This window comes from Lethenteron reissneri, chromosome 14 (genome assembly GCF_015708825.2).
Source record: "Lethenteron reissneri isolate LAM-NWPU_2019-01 chromosome 14, ASM1570882v1, whole genome shotgun sequence".
Lineage (NCBI taxonomy): Eukaryota > Metazoa > Chordata > Hyperoartia > Petromyzontiformes > Petromyzontidae > Lethenteron > Lethenteron reissneri.
Window position 1 is genome coordinate 12074011 of NC_083792.1, and position 27229 is coordinate 12101239.

The 27229-nt window shown below is 45.4% G+C and overlaps 1 protein-coding gene across 2 annotated transcripts in view; it reads right to left on the minus strand.

Moving 5' to 3' along the window:
* LOC133342398 (pleckstrin homology domain-containing family G member 3-like) overlaps positions 1–25261 on the minus strand; it is a 103582-nt gene extending 78321 nt beyond the window's left edge. Inside the window, exons 1-2 of one of the 2 annotated variants that reach the window (XM_061551549.1) lie at positions 25159–25261; positions 7440–7763 (exon numbers count right to left, since the gene is read on the minus strand). The gene's annotated coding sequence lies outside the window, so the exon portion shown is untranslated. Of the gene's footprint in view, positions 1–7439; positions 7957–25158 lie in introns of those variants that run through there. The other variant, XM_061551548.1, reaches the window with a different exon arrangement.
* Between the last annotated feature and the right edge of the window lie 1968 nt (positions 25262–27229).

The window sequence follows — 27229 nt, forward strand, 5'->3', positions numbered from 1 at the left end:
ATGTATGGTACAAAAGAAGTCCAACCTACATATAAGTCCTCTTGTGCGCGGCAATGGGGCCGCAAAAAGTCCAATTTCCTGCAACCCTATTACTTCCTAGTATCTGCAAATTTACCCATAATGCATCGCAAGGCGGCTTCCTGCCACGAAGAGGCACAAACTTGTGGATAATGCGATCTGCAATAGTGGTTCATCACATCACTGCGGATGAAGAGTTCATCTCTTGTACTTTACAATGGCGAGGGTTGTCTGAACCGGTCCTGGGACCCTGTGTTCACCAACCACCAACCCGCACTGTGGCTAACGTGGTGAAGAATGTTTGCATTTTGAACTTCTTTTGCGCCATACATTGGCAACCGTGCCAAATGGAGGTGCGAATGGCCACACAGCAACCATGACTGACACGGTATGAGGAAGAAGTCTTCATCCGGACATCTTTCCCATACCTCCGATAAGGACTGTTGGCTAAGTACGGTGCAAAAGAAGTTCAACATACATACACACATCCGGCAGTAGATTCGTAACTAAATACGGCAGTGCTCAATTCCAGCCGGAACAGTCCAGAACGCTGTTCAGGGAATTATTTTGGTACACCACATTTATCAAGTCTCAAACCTGTTCAAAGGATTATAGGAGTATGGGATGCAATAACATAATTATTATGGATAGGCATACATTGTACTCTAGTGGTAGTGCCTTACACCAATAATCCTTACTCTACGCCAGCCTATAGCAACGTTCCGTTAAATATTGAGTGGAACATTAACCCCTGCAGACACTGCGGCATGATTTTAACATCACTGCAGTTTGCTTTAACGGCCAACTGTGGTAAATATATACCTACGAATCAAAATATCACGCGGAAAATACGGAAACAACTGCACATGGAAAGAGCTGTTTTCTAGTTAAATCTTGACTTAAAGCTTTCGCGACTGCAGGAATTCATATTCGTTGGCGCTTTCGGTAAAGCCACGTAGATAGAAAAAATAATCAAAATAATAACAATATCACGACGTTTTGATCGCAATGCAAGCAATCGTCTTCAGGTGAAAAAATAAGACGATTGCTTGTGTTGCGATCGAAACTTCGTGATATTGTTATTATTTTTTATATCTACGTGGCTTTACCGAAAGACCCAAAGAATACGTTTTTCTAGTTGTAGTTTTATTTAGCGACGTAGTTCTGCGCCGACTTGTTACGTTTCAGCTGAAGTGCATTTCAATCGCCTCTTGTGCAAATGAAGTCACACGACTGCAAAACGGATATTAATTATGGCCACCACTTGCGTCTGGCTTTCAGAGCTGCGTCGCAACCAAGACGAGTTCTGCCACCCACATTTGCCCTGACAATGGCTCACTCCCGAAAATGTGGTTTCCATGGTTTATTGACGTTCCACAATGTCAAGGTATGCAACGAGCGCGTGCACACACACATATGTCTCATTGGTGGAGCCAGAGTCAACACGACAAGATTTAACAGTCACACATTAACCGCCCACCAAGAGATTTTATCATGGAACAAAAATCCCCAAAAAGAGTCGATTATGCCTCGTAAAGTGCCAATAACCTTCGTGCAGACCACCTCCCTCGTGACGCTCCTCCATACATTATTAGGGCTGCTTAAAAGGGGTTAAAGGGTAAAAGACCAAATGTTAAATCATTCCAGTGACGAGGGGCTAAGCACGCCAGACGCGTTTAACGTTTAAACGATGTGGTTATCTCGTGTGAAGAGCAGCGATGATCGCCTCGCCGCTGCTCTTACTGAAAGCTGTCAGTTTTGGGTTCCTGCGGCCGTCTGGAACGCTCTTGCTTCCGATATTAGGAAGCCAATGGAGCTATGACACTTTTAAATCTAGATTGAAAACTCAATTCGTTAGAACTGCTTTTTGTGTTAAGTTTGATGTCCTTCCCACCGTACCTCCGATGAGAAAGGTTGACAACGTACGGTGTGAAAGATGTTCAGGATACTTACGTACATTGCTGTAAAAGTCAATGCCAAAGAAAACTCACAACTCGATATGAACTGGACTATACAAACGCGATACATTCTATCAACTCGGCAACTTTCATTTACATCTATTAGGAGCACTTTCAGTAACTTCTTCCAATTGAGTTCCAGTTTACCGTTTCTACCTACCGAAATACTGTACGATGCACACACACTACGTGCATGGATGTGGGAATACAGTTTAGGGGGCATTTGGCGCAGTTTTTCACTCAACGTCCGGACAGAGGCCATATTCTTTACCCACCCCCGTCTCAGCTTCATGGACCCCCTTGGCTACCAAAGACAGGGCCCCATGGCTACTTATGCCAACTTAAAAATCATGCTATCCACCAACAAACATGTATGTGCTGTATGTATGTAGAACTTTCTTTGCACCGTGCGTAGCCAGCCGTGCTAATCGGAGGTGCGGGGGTGGGAAGGACAATGTGCTCAATCATCTATATATATATTTTTATAGCAGTTTGTAAACCCACCGCTGGATGAAGATGTCTCCGGATAGTGCGAGTCATGGCAGTTGTTACTGGTAGGAACCTCCTGGTTACACCAGCCCACAGGGGATTATTGTGTCCGTCGTGTAGGGAGGGGCTGGGTGTGGGAGGGGCTGGGTGAGGAGGGTGGGGAGGGGCTGGTCACCCCGTGGTGCCCTTATAAAACTCAACGTTTAACCTACTCACGCCGGCTTGTGCCCGCCCTCACAGTCGGACATATTTGCGGAATACACCACGCCGCCGTTGACCATGGCCATTGACCGAGCAACCCAACGTTCCTACCAGCTCCCTCCGCAGGAATGTGTTTTACTATTCTTCACGACACTGGTCAGTGCTGGTTGGTGTAGGGGTTGGCCCAGGACCAGTTATCACTCGCAAATGATGTTGACCGTGGCCCGGAATGGAACTTAGGTTACCAGTTTCATAGTGGAGTGTTCCAAGTCCTAACTACTGAGCCACCACAACCCCCTGCTAATTAATGTTATCTTCGAAAACAACTTTGTTATCTTCAAAATACAGAGCTTTACATTGTGACATCAATGCACACATTGTCATATGGCTAAATATAGCAACAGCATTAGCATTTCTTAAAACAGATGACGGTACAACACAGTGAACCAAGAAAAAACTGAAGATAAAATGCCAAGTTGAAATACATCTCAAATGGAATTAGCAAAAAACTGGATGGGGAAATCTTAGCACAAGTTATTGGGCAAAATGTTTTGTTTCATTTTAAACAGGATATGATCTCACCAAACGATTTTATTTTTAACTAACCAAAAACACTGCCCTCCTTCCTATGATAATAATAGCTTTCAGGCCTTCATCAACCCACTCCGGGAGGAAGGCCTACCCCATACGATTTCAGTCATGGGGAGCATTTTTTTTTACCATACTTCACCATGCTAGTGCATGATGGTGAAGGTTCACGGGTACCCAGGAATGATTAAGATTGTACCCGCTACTGATGTTTGCCTTGGCCACGAATCGAACTTAGGTTGCCAGTTTTGAAGTGTAGCATGCAACACGCTGCACAAGAGCTCCACGTCACTTAGTATATACCGTACTGTATATACCGAGCATGTAACAATGCATTGATTTATCAATTAAAACTGGTCCTAGCGTGCACAATACATGCATAGAATCATGCGACATGCTTGACTAGATGTGTATGCCTTGTATGTAATGGATTCACGTGATGCCTACTGCCACTGGAGGCTGCTACATTCACAATAATAGAAAAAAAAACATATTCTTGAATCCAACCGTATGTATGTTTAACTTATTTTGCACCTGAATCTATACAATTAATTTGATTGCAAGGGGTGGTGTAGGGGTAAATTGTTAAATGCCGAGTATGTACCATAGAACATATATATCAACATTCAATATAAGCTACGGATTATCTATTTAATTACACATTTAGAAACTACAAATGCGTCCGAGGGGACATTAATCTAGGAGACAGAGCAAAGAACTCGGTATGTGAGCAGGTACTAGATGGATTATTAATTCGCAGGATCGCGAGCTATTGCTTGGTGTGGCCTTCAGTCAGCAGGGAAGTGACCATGGCTTGTGATGATGATGATGATGAGAACGATGAATTAATTCTTGTAACGCTCATCTCTTAAAAGTAAACATCCATTGTGTCAGGCACACGTATGACGACCACCCTGACGACTCTAAGCTCCTTCGCTTTGATGCTGTCGAGCGAGCAAAACGGACATGATTTAACCAAAAATGAGATCGACGTTTGACCCCTGGGGCAATACCGAGGATGAGAAACGATTGGGTCAGGCACCTGCTCGGGCAAAGAGAAGCAACAGCGAGGCCGACGTGCGGAGACTCGTGGGTACGCAAAGAATGTGCGAGCAAGAAGAACGCAGGAAGAATTCCCCTTCACAGTTGAAACCGAACCCCCCGCCAATAACTTGTGGTTTACACATTAATATTATTTACCAGCCACAGTTTGAATGCAATTGCATAGCCTATAACGTGCAGTTGAATATGTATTACAAATTCTAGATTTGAAGCTTTCGTGACTGCAAGGATTCATACTCTTAGGTTTTTTCGGTAAAGTCACGTAGGTAAAAAATGACAATTAAAAGTTAATAAAAGTAATAATGGAAATAAAATAAAATAATAAATCACGACGTTTCGGAGGCAACACAAGTCTCCGTCATCAGGAGGGACCGTCACAGCTAAAATTACTGCATCAAGATTACAAATCTGTATAACTAACAATCCTCTATTTACCCACGAAAGTGTCGATTAATTTACATCTGTTTACACTTTCCATGGTATTGTTTGTTGGTTTGGTGAAAAAGGTGATTATAATACTGTACTGTGCAGTCAAATATATCCAAGGATCTTTCCCAGCAAGGGTCATGTTTGGAATCTTTGCGAAATTAAGTTTTGAAGATTATGGGTATTTTTATTTGTATGTGGGGGTCAAACCAGTCGTCTTGGAAAAAGGCAAAACATGTGATGGGATGCCACTCAAAAATATAGCGGTGTCCATGGAGGTACAATTCATTATTAATGAATGGTAAACAGAGGTTTGAAAAACATGGTTAACATTTTGGCAACCTATTCCTTATACAAGTATTATATACTTAAGGGTTTTTTATTTACTGAAAAGCTTCATGGATCTTAAACAGCACATGAAAGAAAGAAATTGAAACAATGACAATTGAGATGTTTGTAAACACCCGGGCCTCTGAGGTCTCAATATTATGTCCCCAACATCATAGCGGATATGTGGATGTTTCCAGTGATGACAAAAAAATTACAATAAAACCCTCATACCACCAAGTGAGTGTGCGTGGTGTTGTTGAACCCAACTCAAACCGTTGTCAGATCACAATGATTTAATTCTGACAATATCTCGACAGTGAACCATAATATCTTGCCGATCTTGTCTCGCAGAGACTTTTGGCTCAGCCAACGATCAAAGACGGTCCCTGCATTGTGCACTTTCAGATGCGCTTCTGCAGGCCGTCTGGAACGCTCTTCCTTCGGATATAATAGGAAGCCACTGGAGCTATGCACTTTTAAGCCATGTAGATTGATAACCCATTTCTTTACAACTGCGGTTTGTGTTTAGTTTGTTGTCCTTTGCCCGCACCGCCGATTAGCGCGGTTGTATATGTACAGTGCGAAAGGAGTTCAACATACACACCGTGTGTATGAGAAGGCGAAGTGTAAAAGTGCATCCCTCAAATCGCTTTACTCGTGGCCACTGCTGGCAGAAGGCCCTCCACTCAGAGAGCTCGAGAGGGCCCCTCCAGAGGACAGCCAACCGTACTCGTCCACACTATTCAGCTAATAGCTTCACTTCTCTGAAAGGATTGGTTTTTCCCCACTTAAGTAATGCTGAGGCGATGGAATATAGCCAACAGGTGAAGGGACCTTAATTAACCCAGCATTTTTTGTCAGGACAACTAACGCATGAATACTTTACGCACTCACGTCTTACCTGTGGCAATTGCGCGTGTAGGTGGTGTATGGAATTTACGCACAGGTGGTACCGCTCTATTAAACTTGATGCCAAAGGGCAAAACGGCCCGTCATGGAACAGAACGCAGTTTTGGGGATAAAGCAAACACTGTATAAAAATCAAAAAAATTTGTATTTTCCTTGACAACAAAAAACGTAATATCCGCTACATTTGGTAAGGTGCCGCGCTGGTGTTTAGAGAAGTGAGAACAGATGCCCCTTGTGGTACTGCATAATTTAAATTGTTCCGTGTCCCTGACGCATCCCTTCACACGCCATCTCTCCCATGCGTTCTCGGGTCGACACACGGCATGTTGTTCGGCGCAATGTCCGACGTTTCGTTCCCCGTGCTGGGAGCTTCTTCAGGAAAGGGGCCGTCCATAAATGACGTCACGCGATTTTGAACGATTTTTGACTCCCCCCCCCCCCCCTCGTCACACGGCGTCACAAAAAGTCAGACCCCCCCCCCCCTAAAATATGACGTCACAAAGCTTTGCCCCCCCCCCCCAAATAAAACATGCTTCAAATCGCTTTAAACTATTGCCATTGTAGTGCGTATTTAATGTGGCGCTTCACTCTGATGTTGTAGGAGAAAACATTTATTTAAAAAGTCTATTTAATTAAGTAGAACGTGTTGTCTTTATTCATTTAAAGTTGCACATTTTGATGTGACGTCACATTTCTCAACCCCCCCCCCCCCCTCGTCACACATCGTCACAAATGTCTGACCCCCCCCCAGGTGCGTGACGTCATTTATGTACGGCCCCAAAACGCGAAATCCACAACATGCCAGCTGCTTTTACTAGCGGCCACATTTACAAGCGAACCTCTCAGTTAAACAAGCTGAAGAAACAGCTCTCTCCCAACAACGGCAGGCGGCTTGTACAAACGCCACGGTTTACAACGTGTGCATGCGCGTGTGTGTGTGTATATAGGTCTATGAGAGTGACACTTTAAAGCGAGTTCAGTGAATAATGAACAACCAATGAGATCTATGGCGCGGCAATCAACACTAAACGGACATAAAGTGTAAGAAAGAAAGGAAATGAAATGCCCTAAGAGGGAAAACAAAAACAAATATACTTGGTTCTTTCGGTAAAGCCACGTAGATAGAAAATACAAATAATACAATTAAAAATAATGTAATTATTTGCAATTTATTATTTATATTTTTACTTTTTAACTTTAATTTTATTACTTTTATTTTCTATCTCCGTGACTTTTCCGAAAGAACCAAGGATACGAATTCCTGCAGTCACGAAAATTTTCAGTCAATATTTAAACCATAAACAAGTCAGCTAGTTTGGCCCATTGCCGAGTATTGTTCCCATTGAGTACAGAGTCTCGGGCAAGGCAGCGGTCCAATCTACTCGGGTGAGCCACCAGAAGCGAGCTCATTGTGGACAACGTGGAGGAAAGTTGTCACCCGTCAACCCCGAGCCTCACCTGACGACAGCAGCAGCAGCAGCGCCTCCCCGTCAACTTCAACACGACCAGACGATCTTCCTCCTCCTCTCTCTCTCCGCCGCCGCCGCCGCCCCAGCTCTGTGGGCTCCCCACGCACCCCTAGCTCTGGACCATGGCTCTCGGGCAAAAGTGACGGCGGGAGAAATCCGTCGACCCCTCAGCTTCTCGCACGTTTCGTTTCCCCTCTCGCGAGCCGAGCCGAGCAGCGCTCCCCCCTCCTCTTCCTCCTCCTCTCTCTCCTTAAATCCTCGGACGCTGCCAAAACTGAGCCGAAGAAGCCGACGCTGCCGCTGCTGCTGCTGCCTGAGAGGAGACGACCACGGTACAGCAACAACACACACGGGAGAGAGAGAGAGCAGTGGCTCGGTTGCAGTCTCCACCACCACCACCACCCCCACACACACACAAACTCCGCTACGTCACAGACGAGTGAAGTCGGGTGGAGTGGGTGGGGACCCCAAACAACTCGCTTGGGCCTCTCTGACTTGCACGGCTTGTTTCAGCACAGGTGGGGCGCCCTTAAGTCAATTCTCTCTCCTCTCTCCCTTGCACACCCCACAACTCTCCTCCCTCCCCCTCCCCCCCACACGCCCCTTCCTTCGTCCTCCATCCCCTTCTCTCGCCACGACACTTCCCCGCCAAGTCTCTCTCCATTCTCTCTCGGGCATGTAACAAAGACAAAGTCACAGCTCCCCGCGTATAGCCTGCACAGACTTTCGGGGCAAGTGCTGTTAGAGAGCACCTACGAAGGCCGGAACGGTACACGAGGGGGTGGGTGGCTAGCACACCACGCCCGACCGCCTTTGTGTCTCCAGTAGCGATGCTTACACACCGCACCGGGTATTCATTTGAGGCTGAGTCGACCTAGGGGAGGCCCTGGACCGGTTCAGATAATCGTCACCGGTGTTGGCCGTGAGCGGGAATCGAACACGGGTCGCCGGGTTCGTAGAGGAGCGTAGCGCTAACCACTACACCACCGCTCCCCATGCATCTAACACACACGCGCACTCTGTCTCTTACTGGCCCACTTCTCTGTGTGCTTCTGGGCCACGCTCAGCAGGCACCAGTTAGCAGTGCTGCGCTGTGGATGCTGAGCCGTGCGTGCACAGGGCATTCTTGTGTCAATGCCAAGGCAAAGCGCAGGCTGGGTCAGCTTGCAAGCCAGCAACACCAAGAGCTCAAGAGGTGCCTTTCACACTCGCACAGTCAGAGCCGAGAGCGGTTATTAAGACGAGGCTGTCGCCCCGTGCACAGAAAGGCCCGTTTCACTTCTGAGTGCCTTTTGCGCTCAACAGTAATTAAGTGTACGCGGCTAACAAAATATAACCTGGCAGAAACAACACCAACAAAATACACGTACGGCCAAGTTATCCATACAGTAACAAGATTTTAAAAAAAGAAAACATCTATCAAGACCATTGATCGAAGGCAGCCCGGTAAACATGCAAAGCTCGGCCGACATTGGCATGTGGCTGCAACTGTTGGTCCAATGTTGGCTCAACGTTGGGTTGGACCAATGTTCCGTGTTTACTGGGACCAAGTCATTAATTCATCAACTTAAAAGCAACGCCGTTGAGAGGTTAATGGACCTGTAGACATTGATTCAGAACATCGGGTTGCTGTTCCAAAAATCAGTTGCCCATCTCCGCAACAAGCCACACGAAAGAAGAAGTCATCTGTAAGAAATTGCTTCGCGGACCTTTTTAGATGCCGTTTGTTAAACTTTACAAAGTCACTTACGAACCGCTGGTCTGAAATTGGACGCCGCCACCACCAGCACCTCTGGTTTTAATTACCGCTGTGAGAAAGAGGGGGGAGGAAGAGACTCAGAAATTCCAGCTGCCCGTGGAAGCTGCTTAGTGCCTGTGGCTGAGTGACAAGACACAGCCCTGCCAAGGCTTCCCACCCAACCCGAAAGCCGCTCTGAATCCTTTGCAATGTTTACATTTTCACCGGCGGCTCCTATTCCCCAGGCATCGTGCATCAATTCATTGGAGAAAAAAAAAGGTAAATAAACCGAAACAACAATCGCAACCAAATTTCCACTCCCACACAGCAGCCGTTTCAGCCAAGTTTATTTGATTTAGTGGCTTTCATTACTTGGATAAAAAAAAGGTATAGTACTTATAAAATTAGACACATGTTTAGATCCCAAGACTTATACAACATATACAAATTTTAAACTAAAATGTATGTCGTATATTTCATAAATAAAGTATGCCGATTTTAGCTATCAAACTGGGTCTTCTGAATTTCTCTTTATCATTTGATGGAGATGGTTGAACGCTGGGTTTGAGTCCGTGTCTCAGGCCATTTAGCTTTAAACTGGATTTTCAAGCAAAGCTATATCCTGGGACCTCCTTTGCTATTATCAAAATATAAGAATAGGTTTTACCCTTTCTAGTAATAAAACAGGTGTTATGATGTTGAAACATCTAACAGAAACCTTTTGCAAGGAATCATGTCCGCATTAACCACATATACTTGTGGTGAACATGCAACCCTATTCTTATATTTTGATAATGGCAAGGGAGGTCCCGTGATGTAGCTGCTCAACCCGAGCTCCCAATGTCCTGAGAGTGGCATTGTCTTTGTGACGTTCGCCTTTCGGCATCCTCTGGTTGAACACTGTTTGAGACGAGGCTCTAACGATAGCTGTCTCTGGTGTGGACCAATCAGTTTCGAAGACAATGTATAGAATATCAGAGCACAGTTTTTTTGTATGTTCACAAGTATATGTGGTTAATGCAGACATGATTCCTTGAAAAAGGTTTCAGTTTGGTGTTTTAACATCTTAAGACCTGTTTTATTTCCAGAAAGGGTAAACCTATTCTTACATGGTCTCAGCTATGTCACCAAAAAAATGTTCACGTAAAATCTGACAAAAAATTTAGTTATGGTAATTCAAATCATGAAAATGACAGTCTCATGTCAACTGTACAACACGACGCCAATAGCACAATTGGAATAAAAATGTGTAAAACTATTAAGGGGCCGTCCATAAATGACGTCACGCAACTAGGGGGGGAAGGGGGGGTCAGACATTTGTGACGATGTGTGATGAGGGATGAGGTTTTGAGAAATATGACGTCACATCAAAATGCGCAACTTTTAATAAATATAGACAACACGTTCTACTTAATTAAATACACTTTTTAATAAATGTTTTCTCCTACAACATCAGAGTGCAGCGCCGCATTAAATACGCACTACGATGACAATAGTCTAAAGCGATTTGAAGCATGTTTTTTTGTGGTGGGGGCAGAGCTTTGTGACGTCATATTTGAGGTGGGGGGGGTCTTCATTTTTGTGACGCCGTGTGACGAAGGAGGGGGGGGGGGGTCAAAAATCGTCCAAAACCGCGTGACGTCATTTATGGACGGCCCCTAAAACAAGTTTAAAAGCATCTAATTTGCCTTCCCCGCATTAAATGGTGGTCGTCAGCATTTGGGGTGCACGCACGCGGAGTTCGTTATACGACATTCCGACTCGGGGTGCAGTTCGGAAGCGAATCCATGCCCCTGCAGGCGGACGGTCACTCGCCGTGCTGTGCGGTGTGGCGTCACGCTCGATATTCTGTTGGTCAAATGCGCCGCTTTGTCTGACACAGCTCAACCGCAGGTCCTAAACAGGGCTCAAGCACCCAGCCGCAAAACCAATTGCGAATTGCAAGTTCCCCGCCTCTGCATGCGGAAACTGCAGCCTAGAAAGCGGCGTGTTGGTTCTTCTGTGCCTATTGTGGTACAATCAAGCGAGCGTGGGCAATCAGGGTCAAGCTGACCCCATTTCAGGTTTACGTGGGATGCTATTTTGACACTTGGGATTGTGTTTCACTTCGCCCGAATAGGCTGCGCAGAGGGGCTCTCTCCAAACAAATGAGTGGCGTGCTCACTCGCAATTCATTGTGTCCGTGCATCGATTCCGGAATCGATTTTGTTTTTTTCTCCTTAAGTCTCAAATATTGTGTTCTTTAGGTTACACCGTGGTAATTTCCTCGCGACTGCACGTGTCAAAGTAACTGATTACATGCAACATATGCACATTTAAAATGCTTTATTTTATCGTGGCCGAGTTGCTCGGAAGTCAGAGGGCCGATATGGCACTGCCAAGATCCAGGGTTCCAATCTGGCAGTATTAATTGGGTCAGCATTTCAGTTATTTTAGCCATAAGTCGGGTTAATGACAACCTGTGGAAGCTGAGCCTAGTCTTAATCTGTGGATTTCATTTATAAACTCACATTACAGCTAAAACATGTTTATTTTAAATCTTGACTTAAAGCTTTCGTGACTGCAGGAATTCATATTATTGGGTCTTTAGGAAAAGTAACGTAGATGTAATTGTCTTTGAACCTATCTACGTGACTTTATCGAAAGACCCAAGAATATGTTTATTTTAATGACAAAATATATTCAACGGACTAAGACTTGACTAGAATTCCATATGTTCTCGTCAAATACACTAAGATTAAGGTGACTAATGTACTGACTAAGTTAGGATTAAAATATTAACAGTTGCCTGTGATTAAACCAATCTGTCAAGTGTGGCAAGTTGATTGTCTCACATTAATATTTACACAATCAAACCAAAAAAAAACTTCTATTATGGATAAGTTGGCCCCGAAAGCCTGCGTTCGTTAAACTAACGGTCTCAGCCCGTGTGACAATTTTGCAAAAGATAGTCATCTCATATTTAATTCGTATGTTTTTTTTAAATATCGGTTTGACCCATCATGTGGAAAACACCAATCACAGAGCAGATGGTGTGGAAAAGTTATTCCCCGAGCATGTACTTACGTGAGTTGAACGTATTTCACACCGTACGTAGTCAACCGTGCTAATCGGAGGTGCGGAGATGTCGGGGAAGGACATCAAACCAAACACAAAAAGCAGTGGATGAGCAGGCTACTTGGAGGGTTTGTTAGAAAGAGTTTTGTGAGTATATCTGGTGCAGCTGTTCTCATACACATGAGTTCACAATGCTGTGCACTTTTTTTTCTCCAAATATATTCTACATCTCATGACACGAAGCAAATATTGCACCAAATCTGGCTGTCGCCTCATGAAGCTAGTTGTAATTACTGGCAAAACGTCGTACTCAGATTGTAAATGTTGTGGCTTTGCTCTCCAACACACCGGTGTGCTGTATTAGTGACGAATTGGCATGTTCTGTTTACGTGACAACCCTTACTAATTGGCTGTGTTGGGTGGTGGCGGTTTTAACGACACATTTATATATTTACGCGATCTAACCCAAAAAAATCTCCATTATGGATTGCAACATGAATAACAAAATCCAAAAAAGACCAACAAATGTATACATATTTTTTACGTAGATTCTTACACGTGAACTTCAAAGCATGCATCTGTGACCTTAAAAACTGATGTTAATCGATTAATGGATGAATCATCTCACTCCTAGAGGTCACCTCTGCATTGCAACTGAAGGCTGCAGCAACATCTGCATTCAGGAACAGACGACACTGTCGCCTGACTGCGCAGGCTTTCCGCGGCCATGCCGCATAGTAGCCCTCCGATATGTCGTCGGGGTCATACCACCCGCGGCGTTGTTTCGCCGTGATGTTCGTCTGACATTTCGCTCCACATTTTGCTGCGAGCTTCATCAGGAACTAAAGAATACATGGTCCAATGCCAAAAGACGTTGTGGAAAGCAACCCACGAACCATAATGGCCCAGCTAAGTGGTCAAATGTGTGCTTACTTCATAGTGCAACATACAATGGCAAGCTATCACCTGCAAAGTGAGCATAATGAGCGTGCGTTTCTTTCTCTCAGGGGACAATTGATGTCATTTATAATAAAATTGTACCTTTACACACAATGCAACGCGATGCATTGTAACAGCAGCAGTGAAGAGCATCCCCTGTGTTGTTTCCCATCATTACCTAGAACGCCTTTGATTTTCTCACAGCATCTCAGCGTGCATTGGTTACATGCGTCAGCATGTCTATGACGCTCTCAGGTATCACGCAGTGAGATGTCCACCTTCGACAGCGCGATATACGTTCATTTCAAGCGAACAAAATAAATCACAGCTCGTGTTCACTTACAATTGCGCCGAACCACAGAGCAACCACAACTGTGTGGCTGCAGCCACTGCGCACAGACAACTCCGTCTGAAGGGCCAGACATCAGAATGGATTTATGAGCCAATTCCTCCGGCCGAGAGGCGCATTCCTGGCCATTCACAAAGCACCTTATCTATGAGACTCAACAGGAGTCGTTCACGCTTGTTATTTCGCAGCGTGCGGCAAGCCGGCTCGCACTTCCACCCTTCAGAACGAATAATTGTCCCTGCTCTCAGACCCGGCATGTGGGAGGCAGCTGCCATTTCAAACTCTGAAGAATTCCTAATAATGTAGGGAAAGGTTGTAGGAGACAGATGACTTCACCGTGTCTACTGCTGAAAGAAAAGACGATCAATATGCCTCCGGAGTACTTGTTTAGTTACTAACTTTTGATGCTTATTTGATTTAAAAAAAAAGATGTGTTTGGGAGATTGGCAGTGTGAAACACAAACTGTTGCGTTCTTCCAAATTAATGTATCAGCTTGTGAATGGAATATACGTGAACAAAGCAAAAGCATGATTATTTCGTTGAATAAATGTATTGAAGACAGCGCATATAAGTTTTATATATAAGTAAACATGACAAATCAACCCAATTAATAGATGGACATAATGAGAAACTCGTGTAAAAACACAACACAGAGTAGCAGATGTTAAAGATACACAAATCTTATACTGGTAGGAACCTCCTGGTTACACCAGCCCACAGGGGATTATTGTGTCCGTCCGTCCGTCGTGCATTCAAAAATGGGAGGGGTGGGGCTGGGTGAAGAGGGGAGGGTGGGGAGAGGCTGGGTGGGGAGGGGAGGGTGGGGAGGGGCTGGGTGGGGAGTGTGGCTGGGTGGGGGGTGGGAGGGGTGGGGCTGGGTGGGGAGGGGCTGGTCACCCCGTGCATATCTTAGCCTGCCAAGTGTATTCGACCACAAAACAAAAAGTCCATTACAATTTTCTGTCAATACAATTAACCCTCCCAGTTATATACATTTCCCAATGCTAGTGATCGTTGTAGCTGGGTATGGCCTCACATAATGCACAGCTCATTTGTGTTCATTCATTCTGATATAGTTCTTAATGCACATAACTTGACAAATCTCGATATATATGTGGCTACATCAATTTATTCACGTGTTCTTGATTTCATAAGGGTTTCATTCTCATCGCCTACTAGTAGAAAAATAATCATAAGTCAAGTCACAAAAACACTCTAAACGCTTGTTAATCATGTGGACTTAAAACTTTTTTTAGAATAGGTGCCATTTGGGGCAAGAGTCCTTATTCACATAGCACGTAAAAGAGTGTTGTTGACGACTGTGTTGAGTTGTTTTTGTTAATTGTTCGTGTGCACCACTGCCAACGCCGATCTCGTCAAGGAGCGTAAACCATCACGTGACATTCAGTCATCCTCGCAGCAGCTTTTGGTGACCCATAGAACAAAGACGGCCACTGCATCGCACGCTTTCAGATTTGCTTCTGCGGCCGTCTGGAATGCTCTTCCTTCCGATATTAGGAAGCCACTGGAGCTATGCACTTTTAAATATAGATTTAAAACTCATTTCTTTCGAACTTATTTTTGTTTTCGTTTGTTGTCCTTCCCCCCATACCTCCGATTGGCACGGTTGGCTACAAATTGTGCGAAAGAAGTTCAATATACATACATACAATGCAGCAGCATCGCCAAATAATTTCTGAAAGTCAATACAAAACTGTCTGTGAACTTCCTTAAAATTTACCACATTTCTCAAAGCCTCCACATTGTAAAGTGACATCCTCAACTCCAAGTCAGCCAATCGCTTTACCCTCTCACTCTGAAGAAGGGGTATTGCCTGAAACATAACCCTGCTATATATTGTTTTAGTTTGTAAGGGAGTAGGAATGGCGAATGTGGTCGTGTTTTTATAAGTTGACCACGCACATTTGTAAGCTGTGTGTCATTTAATTGAGCCGGACAGACTTATGCTGGCAAGACGAACGCAAGCAGCTAAAGACTGACATGCGTAGCCGAATCAATCACTAGCCTCGACTGCTCAATACATGGAATGAAGGTAAGGCCCATGTGAATAAGTCCACTAATTATCATGGTATAATGAATGTATGTGCTAATCGGATGTGCGGGAGAAAGACAACAACTTAAACACAAGAAGCAGTTCTAAAGAAATTCGTTTTCAATCTAGATTTAAAAGTGCCACAGCTGTAGTGGTTTTCTAATAATACTGCTCAGTCTTTAAACAACCTGTATTAGAGATCTAAATGATGCATTGTTTCCGCAATATCGATTCGTAATCTCTCGATATGTGCGGTGAACTTGCGTTTTTCTGAAGTTGTGTTTTTCAAATGGTCTGTGTTTTATTTTATGGATATTACAGAATCTCTGCCGGCGATAAGAGGTTGCTATTATTCCTCATTTGAATCACAACCAAATTGCACACCAAATCGGCGGGTGAGCATGGGGTGGATCACTACACAGATACATTTAATCAGTTTGAAAACCAACGATGAGTATAAAGAATTACTTTGATGCGTAGTTATTCCATCTATGAAACTTTCCATACTCATTAGTCTTTAGAAATTTCGAATTATAAAAAAATATATATAAAGGTGTTCTTTTCATACTCTTTGATTCTTTCGGTAAAGTCGCGTAGGTATAAAATAAATTAAATCACGACGTTTCGGGCGCAACACAAGCGTCCGTCATCAGGTTGGGACAACCAACAGCAAGAAACAATTGCTGAAGTGGGCAAAAGGGCTGCTGCAACAAGAGGCCATATAGGCAAGAGACGGGGGGGGGGGGGGAGCAAGCGAGGAGAGACAGGGAGGGTGGCGGTGTGGGGTAGGGGGTGTGGGGTACAAAACCAGAAAAATGATCTCCACAGCCGTCAACGCCTCTGTTGCCCTTCCCTGCAGTTTTTCTTTCTTATGAAAATAATCATTATACAATATTTATAATCAGAAAATAATTTACAGCCATTAACTCATTGCTGGACGAAGACCCCCCCCCCCCCCACACCGTTCATCATAAAGGTTTTGTTGGGTTATATCGCGTAAATATTAATGTGTCGATAACCCACCACCACAGGACACAGCCAATTAGTAAGATTTGTCACGTAAACAAAACGTGTCAATTCGTTACGAGTTCGCACACACACCGTGTCAGTTCCCACACCGTGTCAGTCGTGGGAGTTGTTGAGGTCATACTTCCCCACGCCGGTCAGTGCGGATGGGCGAAAGGCAGCGCCCATGAACAGTTGAGATACCACACGCCACTGATGTTTGCTGTGGCCGGGAATCCAACGCAGGTCATCGGGGGTTGAGAGCAAAGTGTGCCACTCAAAATAACACCTCCGATTAGCACGTTTGGCTACGTACGGTGAGAAATTATTTCAACATACATTGTGCAGTATTTACAACTGAATAATTCGCATGTGCTCTGCATTGAACGCTGCATTCGGCGTGATCACAATGTAGAACTGTGCTGTGTTCTGTAAGCATTTTAGTATTAAATTTATGTGAGGGCGTGTTATTTTGACTCGCCAAGCGCCGTGGATTTCCTTTGCATTGTTCGAATTTTGAAAACCCGACCCGTTCAAAATTTGGGTGTAGTTTTTTTTTCCAGTCTCACTTTTAATACGTCCCTTGAACGTTAAAAACCGATCTGTACGCATTCTACTCAAGGCATTTTGCTCCCACGTGGTTCAAATTTTAAGTCACGGTGAAGACCTGCTGCTGCTGGACCACCATCTGCTCGCCACTTGTAATGCGGCGTTAAATTTGATGAGAATCCCAGGCGACACATTTCCATCTCGGGGTTTTCACCGTGATTGCATTTACAACATATCACAACGGGAAGTGATTCATGGTGACAAAGGTCACAACACATTTATGCCTGGCTGCCTACTGGATTCTTAAAAATGCAACGCACATACGCATCACATTTTACAAATAATAATCTTCATTGCATGAGAGCAGATCAGCCCAGTGAGTGAAGCTAAATATTCCTCTGCCTATGACTGACTCTTGTGATATGTAAATAAAGAATATGCCTTCTACTCACTGGATGTCCATGTCCCATTGTTCTGTAGAGTGTCTTTAGATGTGGTTGGATTAATCAATCCAAATTGTGTTATCTTTCTTATCCAACAACATGGCTCAGAATCAAGTCTGCGCACTTTCAATTCACAACATTGAAATAATCTTTATGATGGCAAATAACACGGTTTAACGTCACACACGCCTAATTAATATTGGCACGAACACATGTTTCACACTCTTATGTTATGTTCATAGCATGACAGTAATTATTACACCTGGAATGTAGACAAATTAAATGCCAAACCAAATTTCACGTGAATTTTTTTTTCGTCTGCAGTCGTTCGCGACTGTGCGGAGACCACAACACCTCACAGACAATCGAGAGCCCGGATTGATTGCAGTTGGCCATCCAGATTCCAACCCCAGATTCTCAGCCGAGCTAATTCAACACTCCAACCTCCCTGTGAAACGTGTTTATCTGCGCAAAATTACTGAACATTTCTTTTTTTTTTATCCGAGTGCGAACACGTGAAATAAACCACAGCATTCATTTGCACCCATTTCTGGGTTCACTCGTTTACCCAAGCAAAAGCACGAATATTACAGTACTGTGAAACTTGAAGTCACACATCTTGGATAGTGGGGTTTGCTTTTAAAATGCTGGCACAGATGACAATATTAAGAAGACGGATAGACGTGGAGTTTCGCTGCCCTGTACTGCGACATGAGTTTAACGTTAAATACGATCTAGAGCTGGGACGGGAAACCCCCTTGAACCCACGCCCAGAGCAATCATGCAAATTAGTCTCCAAGCCCCGCCTATCATCGCCTGTCCAGCGGCACCCGAGGCATGTGTTATTTTCCAATTTTTCGAGTACCTGTAGAAAGGAAGAGCTAAAGAGTAGAGTTTATTTTCTCCGTGTTTACCCAGTAAAGCCTCACTAAGTCCATCAAGTTATCACAGGTGTGTGTGGGGGGGACAATGATTGACATGTAAATTCCAATTGAATTATGTTTGACTTTGATGCCGATACACCTTGGCCTACTCTTGAGGATTATGTCAGAGGATCTTAAACGTTCACAAACGGCATGTTGCTGTGCTTCTTACACCCCCGCAGTATTCACCAGGGCGGCCGCTGGATGCAAACCGCGAACCTCTGCAACAAGCGGCAGACGCGCTGCCTTTGGGCCGCGTCGCCTTTGGGCCGCGTCACCAAAATCAATTAGAGAGCCCAGCTCGAATAGAATCTACTATTTAAAGGCAGTGCCGGATTATCCTAGTAGCAAAAGTAGCATATGCTACGGGCCCCGCACTTTCAAGGGCCCCGCGCTAAATGCTTTCAAGCTATCAATTCCGGTTCAGTGATTCTGCACTTGCTCTAGTAATTACTATAGTACTATACTGCCTTAAACTTTTATGAACAACTGGGTGTTTAAGGTTAGCGATTTGTCGTATTATCTGGCTGTATAGCAAATCAAAAAATACAATTACTTTACTATGCAAGTTCAAGTTCGTGTTGTAACATTTATGGGTTTTTTTGGGGCCCTTTTATAAAATTTGCTACAGGCCCCACACTAGCTTAATCTGACACTGTTTAAAGGCCGGTAACATTGTTCACCCAGTGTCTCAAAGAGTCCATGTAGGGAATGTTCGGAAAATTCCTGTTGGAGTTTTTTGTAAAAAAATCAGTACATGTGTCCAGACAACTGACAAATGGAAGTGAATACAGAACACTAAAAACATCGACAGGAGTTGATAAGGGATCTATGTTTTTGTATTGCTACGTACTGGCCACCAAAATACAGGTTTTTTGGGGTTTAATCGCGTAAATATAAGAAAGCGTTGTTAAACCCGCCACCACCCGACACAGCCAACTAGTTAGGGTCGTCACATAAACAGAAGATGCCAATTCGTCACTAGTACAGCACACCGGTGTGTTGGAGAGCCAAGCCTCACTGGCCACCATATAGCTCTGGAAATTGTGTTAAAATGTTGTTCTTCGGGGTCTATTATCACAACAAATGATGGTTCTTAGAGCTATAGTATTCTTCTTAGGAGTGGGACCGGTCATTATGCAAACACATTTCACACACAACTGCAAAGCATTCATTCAATCGATCCAAAAACAATGCCAGAGTATGGCATGCCTTATCATTGCCATCAATAAACTAGTTCTTATTTCTCGAACATAGTGGCAGCTCACCGAGCCTGCGCTGCCCCACCTCAATCAATTGCGTCACGTTACGGCGGTTGCACCCAAAATAAGCCATTAAGTGCAACGGGGTAAGATAATTTTGTGTTTAAAATGTGCGCACCACTTGTGACCCTCCCCTCTCCAAAGCCTACGGTGGCAATTACGGTACGTGCAGCAAAAAAAAAGTTGGCACGTTCATGCGTGCAGCCCTGGCTGGGGTGGCACTGTTCGTTTACACACAAAGTTTGTGGGGCCCAAATCCTGGTCAGCTCATCATCTGTCTGGGACCAATAAAATGACTACCACTTTGTGGGAAAATCTAACTTTTTTCGTGATACTACATTGAGTGCCACCGCGTTGCTCATGTGAGTAGGGGGTGGGGGGGGTTGACTTGATCAGGTACAGTGATGATAAGTACTGCTTGCATACAATACGGTGCTTAGCGTACTTTTACTCCTGACTGCTTGAGTTCTAGAGCTCTCACTTAAACACAGGTGTCTGTTGTTGGCGAATTTTCCATGCACATTAACGCAGCATTGAGAAACAACGATGTCAAACGATGTCAAACGCTGCGGCAAGATGTTGGTCCTACTTGAAATGTAAACAGGTTATTGGAACATACGCCGAAAGAGCCCACTGCTTATGCCAATGCAATTGGTTTGCCACAATCTCACACTTGAGTTTCCTTCCCAATTCCTCGCTCTTGTCAGTAGCTGTCAATCCGCTGCAGCCAGGAGGTCAATGCCTATGGCCTCCTTCACTCACAAGGAGGTCGAGCACAGAAGGTTGCGCAAGTCACAAGACTTCGTAGGTTTTAGCTGTTGTGCTGTGCAGCTCCCGAGGGCAGGTGTTGTACGGCGTGTTGCTTGGAATGTGGTCAGAAAAAAAATCTTACAACGTAGTTCGTATGCTTAACATTAAATAAATCATTTTAAGCTAATTCAAATTAAAATGTATTATTATTATTTTCACAAATTTCGCCTCTTATTAGAGTCATTGTTGGACCAATCATAGCCGTAATTTGTTTAAGGACACGCTATTTAGGAACCAATGGCAAATGCGCTGCTTTTATTTTTTAAAGAAAACACAATGCAACAAATGAGTTAGACTAAACTCTTGAACTAAATTTAGCCGAAATGTGTTGGTTATGCAATTCATGAGTGCGCTCTTAAAACAAGCACAGCTGAGAAGTCAGGCCGAGCGAGTTACGTTCCGAACACGCTCATCAGTCACTCCCTTGTTGACCCTGTGATGTCACAACTGGTTACGTGGGGTCGGCCCAGTTGCAAGAGCGTGGCATAGGTCACGAAGGGGCCCATGGCATGCGGTGTCGTGACGTGCCTCCATGCGATTGGTTCCGCTCAGTCAGGTTCCTGTGGTGAACGTAAACTCTTGGGTCCAGCACTGAGCCAGGCCAGTTAACACTTCCCGAGGAAACGAGGCATCAGAGATCTCATAGCACTGAGCTCTTGCGTTTGAGTGTGGGTAGTTACTGAGGATAATGAATGTTACCCTGGTGTAAATGTGAGGACTCTGGACTTGAGATCAATAGGTCGCTGTGCCTGGCGTGGCGGCTGAAACAATTGGGAAAGTTTCTGAAAATCACCTGCCTCTGTACAGGTCATGTATGGTGGGGTAAAGTGTGGGTACGCCCACCACTTTTAAGACATCTGGCCAGCATGGCAGAGGGGGCTAATTTCTACCTCTCGGGAGGTTCTTTTGAGCTTTCTCTAGCGGCGGCACTTCCACCATGAGCAAGTAATGTCAGCGCGGTTATTTCGGTAAAGTCACGTGACTTTACCGAAAGAACCATAGAATATGAATTCCTGCAGTCACGAAAGTTTTAAGTCAAAAGATAACTTGTGATTTGCGCAATATACAAGTGACTAATATTTTCCCACTAGCACCCCCACATTAAATAAAGCATCTCACTGCAGTCAAGCACTCACGTCACTCTACACACCTACACAAAAAATAGTTGTTTCTGACGGACCCTTTAAGAATGTTAGTCGTCAAATGCCCAACACTCCATTCTTGCTCGCTGGGCTCTCTATATGCTGCAAAGGAGGGCCATTGTCCCAACCATTGCCTAGTATCTACTTTTGTATTTTTTGAGGCCACAGTGTTACTGAACAATGTGTTGAATTTTTGTTATATACATGCCTAGGATTCCAACATCGAGGTCAAATACGGAATTCGGAAAATACCGGAAAAGAAAATGCTTTGCTCATGGTCTATATTATAATAGCACAGAATCTGGTGTCGTTTAAGGGATACAATTATTACAAATTAATGTAAAGGTTGCAGACATATGAGCCAACAAAACAGTCATTTAAACGTGGCTCCGAAAACTTTGGGGCAAAGCAATCTGCCATTGAAACGATTCCACGGGCACAGTTTTCAGCCCCACGTTCATGGAACCCACTCGGCAGGTTTGTTGTACAAGGTTTGGTGTTTGGCCAACGCAGTGCCAGTCTCACCCACACACAGCCCTGGCATTCCATCCGGAACCAGGCAAGCAGCTAAAACACTCTCCATATGTGCACCAGAATCACGACCAAGTATGGTAAAAGTACTCCTGCAGATGTCCGCTGAAATTTCATGGGCGTATATGATATTTTTTTAAAAAGACGAAAAAAAAATGTCCCGCGAAGTTAATTCGCATTTCTCGGTGTCTGTGCCCAGTTCAGTGCAGTGTTTTCACCCGTCTAGCCGCAACAACGTAAAGCAATAACGGACAATCCCCACTCTATGTTGTTTTGGTACCTCACTTCCAATATGCCCTCGCATCAATCTCCGTTTAATTTACGAACATTCTCATGTGAATTTGGTTTTTTTTAATCTGTGAAATACAGCTTCAAATAATATACCAGAATACAGTACAGTATACAGCAATCCTGTAAGCGTCACCGTTTTTGTTGTTGTTGTAGACGGGAGGCATAAACAGAAACCCAGGGGGGCACTTGACACAGTCAACATTAAACAACAAACGTCGACAAGAAGAATGAATGAGGGGTGGCCTGCAGCCTTCATCAGTGGGGGGGGGGGGGGGGGGGGGAGGGCCCCCCCCTCACTCTATAAGATAGATATCTGTGAAAAAGATATCAGTCTTGATTTGAAGATTTCGTGACTGCAGGAATCCATAATCTCTGGTTCTTTCGGTAAAGTCGCGGAGATAGAAAAAATTATGAAAGAAAACACGACGTTTCGGTCGCAACACAAGCGTCCGTCTACAGGTGAGAAAATGATCTGCTGTTGTAGCAGATAAAGGACATCTGCAAAAAAGGAGCTTTATTTATAACTCATCGAATCCTTCGGTGAGAATAAATATTCAGATTCTGAGATATACAGGCACGTTTTGTCTTTTTAATACAGCGCTGCGATGGGACAGGACGATCATCCAGCGCTCATTCTAGAAGTGTAGTTGTGTCTGAGCCATGCAACACACGTGCTAAGAAAATACCACAGTGGTGGTAATAATGTGGCAGAGCGGTATTTAAAGATCCAAGATGAAGCACTGGGTTTTAATGTTCCACTGCAAGCGGCAACACTTACCAGCCACCCACAAGTGAATATAACAACAACACACCAATGACAAGTTGCAGCCAATCCACCGATGGATGAAGAGCACTCACTGCACGTCGTGTGTCATGGGAGGTCGTTGGACCATTCAGGTCAAACAATATCGGTCGACTCAGTCTCAAATGAGTACCTGGTGTGGTGTGTAAACATCGCCACAAAGGCGGTCGGGCGTGGTGCTGGCCACCCACCCACCTCCTCGTCTGCCGTGCCAGCCTTCATAAGATGCTCGCTAACAGCACTTGTCCCAACAGTCTGTTAGGGCTATACGGGGGGGGTCTTTGTATTTGTTTGACCGTACATCACCATGTCGGTTAGTGCGAGTTGTTAGCCGTAATCAAACTGAGGTTGCAGCATTGACAGTGAAGTGCGCTCTCTCTCTCTCTCACCAAACACCAATAAACGTAATGCAAAATGTTTTGCCTTTCCCAGAAAGAGAATCACCAGCATGAAAGCTATAAAACACGGGATGTAAACAAGACATTCAATAGCCCCAGGACAGTACTAGAATTTCATCCCACCCCGTATCCTTAAGTGGCAGCCAGTGAAACAAAAAAAAAACACTAACCCGAAGCAGAATTGGATGTAAAATAAATGTCCCTTGTGTACAATGGTTAAAGGTTGTGCTAACAATAGCGCTCAAGTTATTCTTTCCAACAAAGGGACAATGCTCGGGCGCCTGTGCCCCTGGAAGACAGCCTCCCCCCCCCCCCCAAGGAGAATGGACAAAACACTGCAGACATTTCCTGGGGAAATCTTGTCCCAGCAACAATGCACAAAACGGCCTTCAGGATCAGCCGTTAGTTAAGGTAGCACGCATAGATCTACAGCACCCGTGGTGTCAATCCACTGCTGGATGACGGCCTGACCTTACCTTGTGGTTATGGGACGTGACTGACCATGCTTCACCACGCTGGTCAGTGCGGGTTTAAGGTAAGGTGGCGGGGGGGGGGGGTGCAGAACATCAGTGGATTTTGTTGCACCACCCTCGGCTGCCCGCATCGCCTATTACTCGTTTCTAATCGAGGTCTCCTCTAAAAACAAAAACTTTCAGTCTCAATGGACTTTTATTCGTTTTTTTACAATGATTTATTTAGACTGATAACACAAGATGTGAGTGGCTAAGTGGCAGTGACTGTGTGTGGCAAGACTCAAGAGTAACCACACACACACACGCCTTGTAACGAGGTGGAGAAAGAGAGGGAAGGAAAGTCTGGCCGTCTGGTTTACTGCCATTGTTGGAGAGAGCGTGACGAGTCCGTGCAGGGGGCAGCACAGGATGAGCAGGGCCCTCTCGTCGAGTGGAGTTCAATAGCGAGAGTGGCAGCACGGAGTGCGCGTGTCACAGGGATGGCGTTGGCAAGCGACGAACGTACCGCGCGCACACACCTGTCCCATCCACTCCGCTCTCGGGCAGGTGGGGTTACTCAATTAGCCAGATCTAGCGACAAACACCTTACAACCGGATTGTTTTTACGTAAAAAAAATAGGTTACAACGCACACATATGGCTGCCCCAAAAGCCAGGCGCGTTATTGGCAGGTCTAGTGCATTGGCGTTATATAACCCGTAAACGATTGTTACTGACATACCAATACACGCAGTACCGGTCTATGTGTATGCACGTCGCACACAAGAGCTAATAAAGCAATGTCAATTAACATGCACGTACATCAAAACACATTCAACAGCGAAACGTGCACTACAACCATAGTAGAGATAGCGTCATGAACGCTAAACTATGCGAGCATGCTGCACATCACGAGTTACACAAACACCACCACGAACGAGTCGCACTTTGTACAGATGCTTACCGGCACACGGCGCCGTTCCGGGATGTATCACCTGAGAAAGTTATAAATATATATGACTAAGCCGGCCATAACAATAAACTTACACAAGTTCCCCGTTTCTAAAGTTCAAACTCAGTTACGCTCTCCACAATCCTGCCATTGAATATTCCCGCAAGTATATAGTGCCACGGACAGCAAGCGGCTATGTATTATTAACAACTTCGCAGTGGCCTGTGTGTGTGTGTTGATATGTGTGTGTGTGCTCCCCTTACCAGCAGCAATCCAAACTTGCCTCTGCACTGTCCCAAAAGCCCTACCCTGCAAAGTGGAAACCAGTTGCCAATTATCCCACAGAGGCAGACCCGCCCAGCACACACGGCTCGCAGCCACTCACCCCCACAGCCAGACACTCACATTTAGAGATGCACAAGAGAGCTTCCCCATATAGACCACACAGGCTGTTGGGCAAGTGCCGGTTAGCGAGCACCTATTGAGGGCTTGAACTGGCCCGAATAATCGGGTGCTGTGTGTGTGTGTCACCGTGTGTGTGTGGCCAGCCCCACACGCACACAGACACGGTGACACGGTGACACACACACACACAAGGACACAAGGACACAAAGACAAAGACAAAGACAAAGATCCCCCATATAGCCTTGACAGACTGTAGGGGCAAGTGCTGTTAGCGAGCACCTATGAAGGCCGGAACGGTACACGAGGGGGTGGGTGGCCAGCACCACGCCCGACCGCCTTTGTATCCCTAGTGGAAATGTTTACACACCGCTCCAGGTACTCATGAGGCCGAGTCGACCTAGGGGAGGCCCAGGACCGGTTCAGATAATCGTCACTGGGTGACACACACAGGCACGGTGACACACACACACGGTGACACACACACACGGTGACACACACACACACAGGCACGGTGACACACACACGGTGACACACACACACACACAGGCACGGTGACACACACATACGGTGACACACACACACACAGGCACGGTGACACACACACGGTGACACACACACACACACAGGCACGGTGACACACACATACGGTGACACACGCTAACCCAGGGGTCGGCAACCTGCACGCGGCTCTTCAAGGACCGCTTCGTGACCGTCCTTTAGTAAGGACCCCGCCGTCTCGTATTCACCACGTGCATTGAAGTACAGAGGACTTTTTATATTGTTATTTTGATTGCCGACCATGGGGTCCAGTTTACCATGGAAGTCCAGTTCACCATGTAAGTCCAGTTCACCATGTAAGTCCAGTTTACCTTCGAAGTCCAGTTCACCATGGAAGTCCAGTTTACCATGGAAGTCCAGTTTACCATGGGATTCCAGTTCACCATGGAAGCCCAGTTCACCATGGGATTCCAGTTTACCATGTGAGTCCAAAGATCCACCATATAACCTGGCAGGGTGTTGGGGCAAGTTCTGTTAGTGAGCACCTATAAGGGCTGGCACGGCACATAAGGGGGTGGGTGGCCAACACCACGCCCGGCCGCCTTTGTCTCCCTAGTGGCGATGTTTACACACCACACCAGGTACTCATTTGAAGCTGAGTCGACCTAGGGTGAGACTCAGGACCGGTTCAGGTAATCGTCACTGGTGTTGGCCGCGTGCGGGAATCCAACTTGGTTACTGGATTCGCAAACCACTACCCTACCGCTCCCCACACGTGGACACATGCACACGAACCCACACACAGGCAGGCAAACACACAAATCCACACACACACAGGCCACCCGACCCCAGCTTGTGATCAAATTACTCTGCATCCACCACGCGCTTATGGCTGCTTGTAGAGGAGACAGTTCAAACACTAAACAACTCTTTGCAGCTGTAGAGTGTCTCAGTTGTAGGGTTGTAGAGCAGCCTTATGAAGCCCATGGGGCACAGGAAGACAATTCAATAAAAACAACCCCTTTCGCTGCCCACAGACAACATCCTCTGAAATCATTAACACGATATGAGGCAAAGGTGCAGCCCGACAATTGCTTGCTCACACCACTGCTGGGAGAAGGGTCTTCACTGGCTAAAGCTCCAGAGAGCCGGGAAAGAGGGTCTTCGGCCTTCTCTTCCA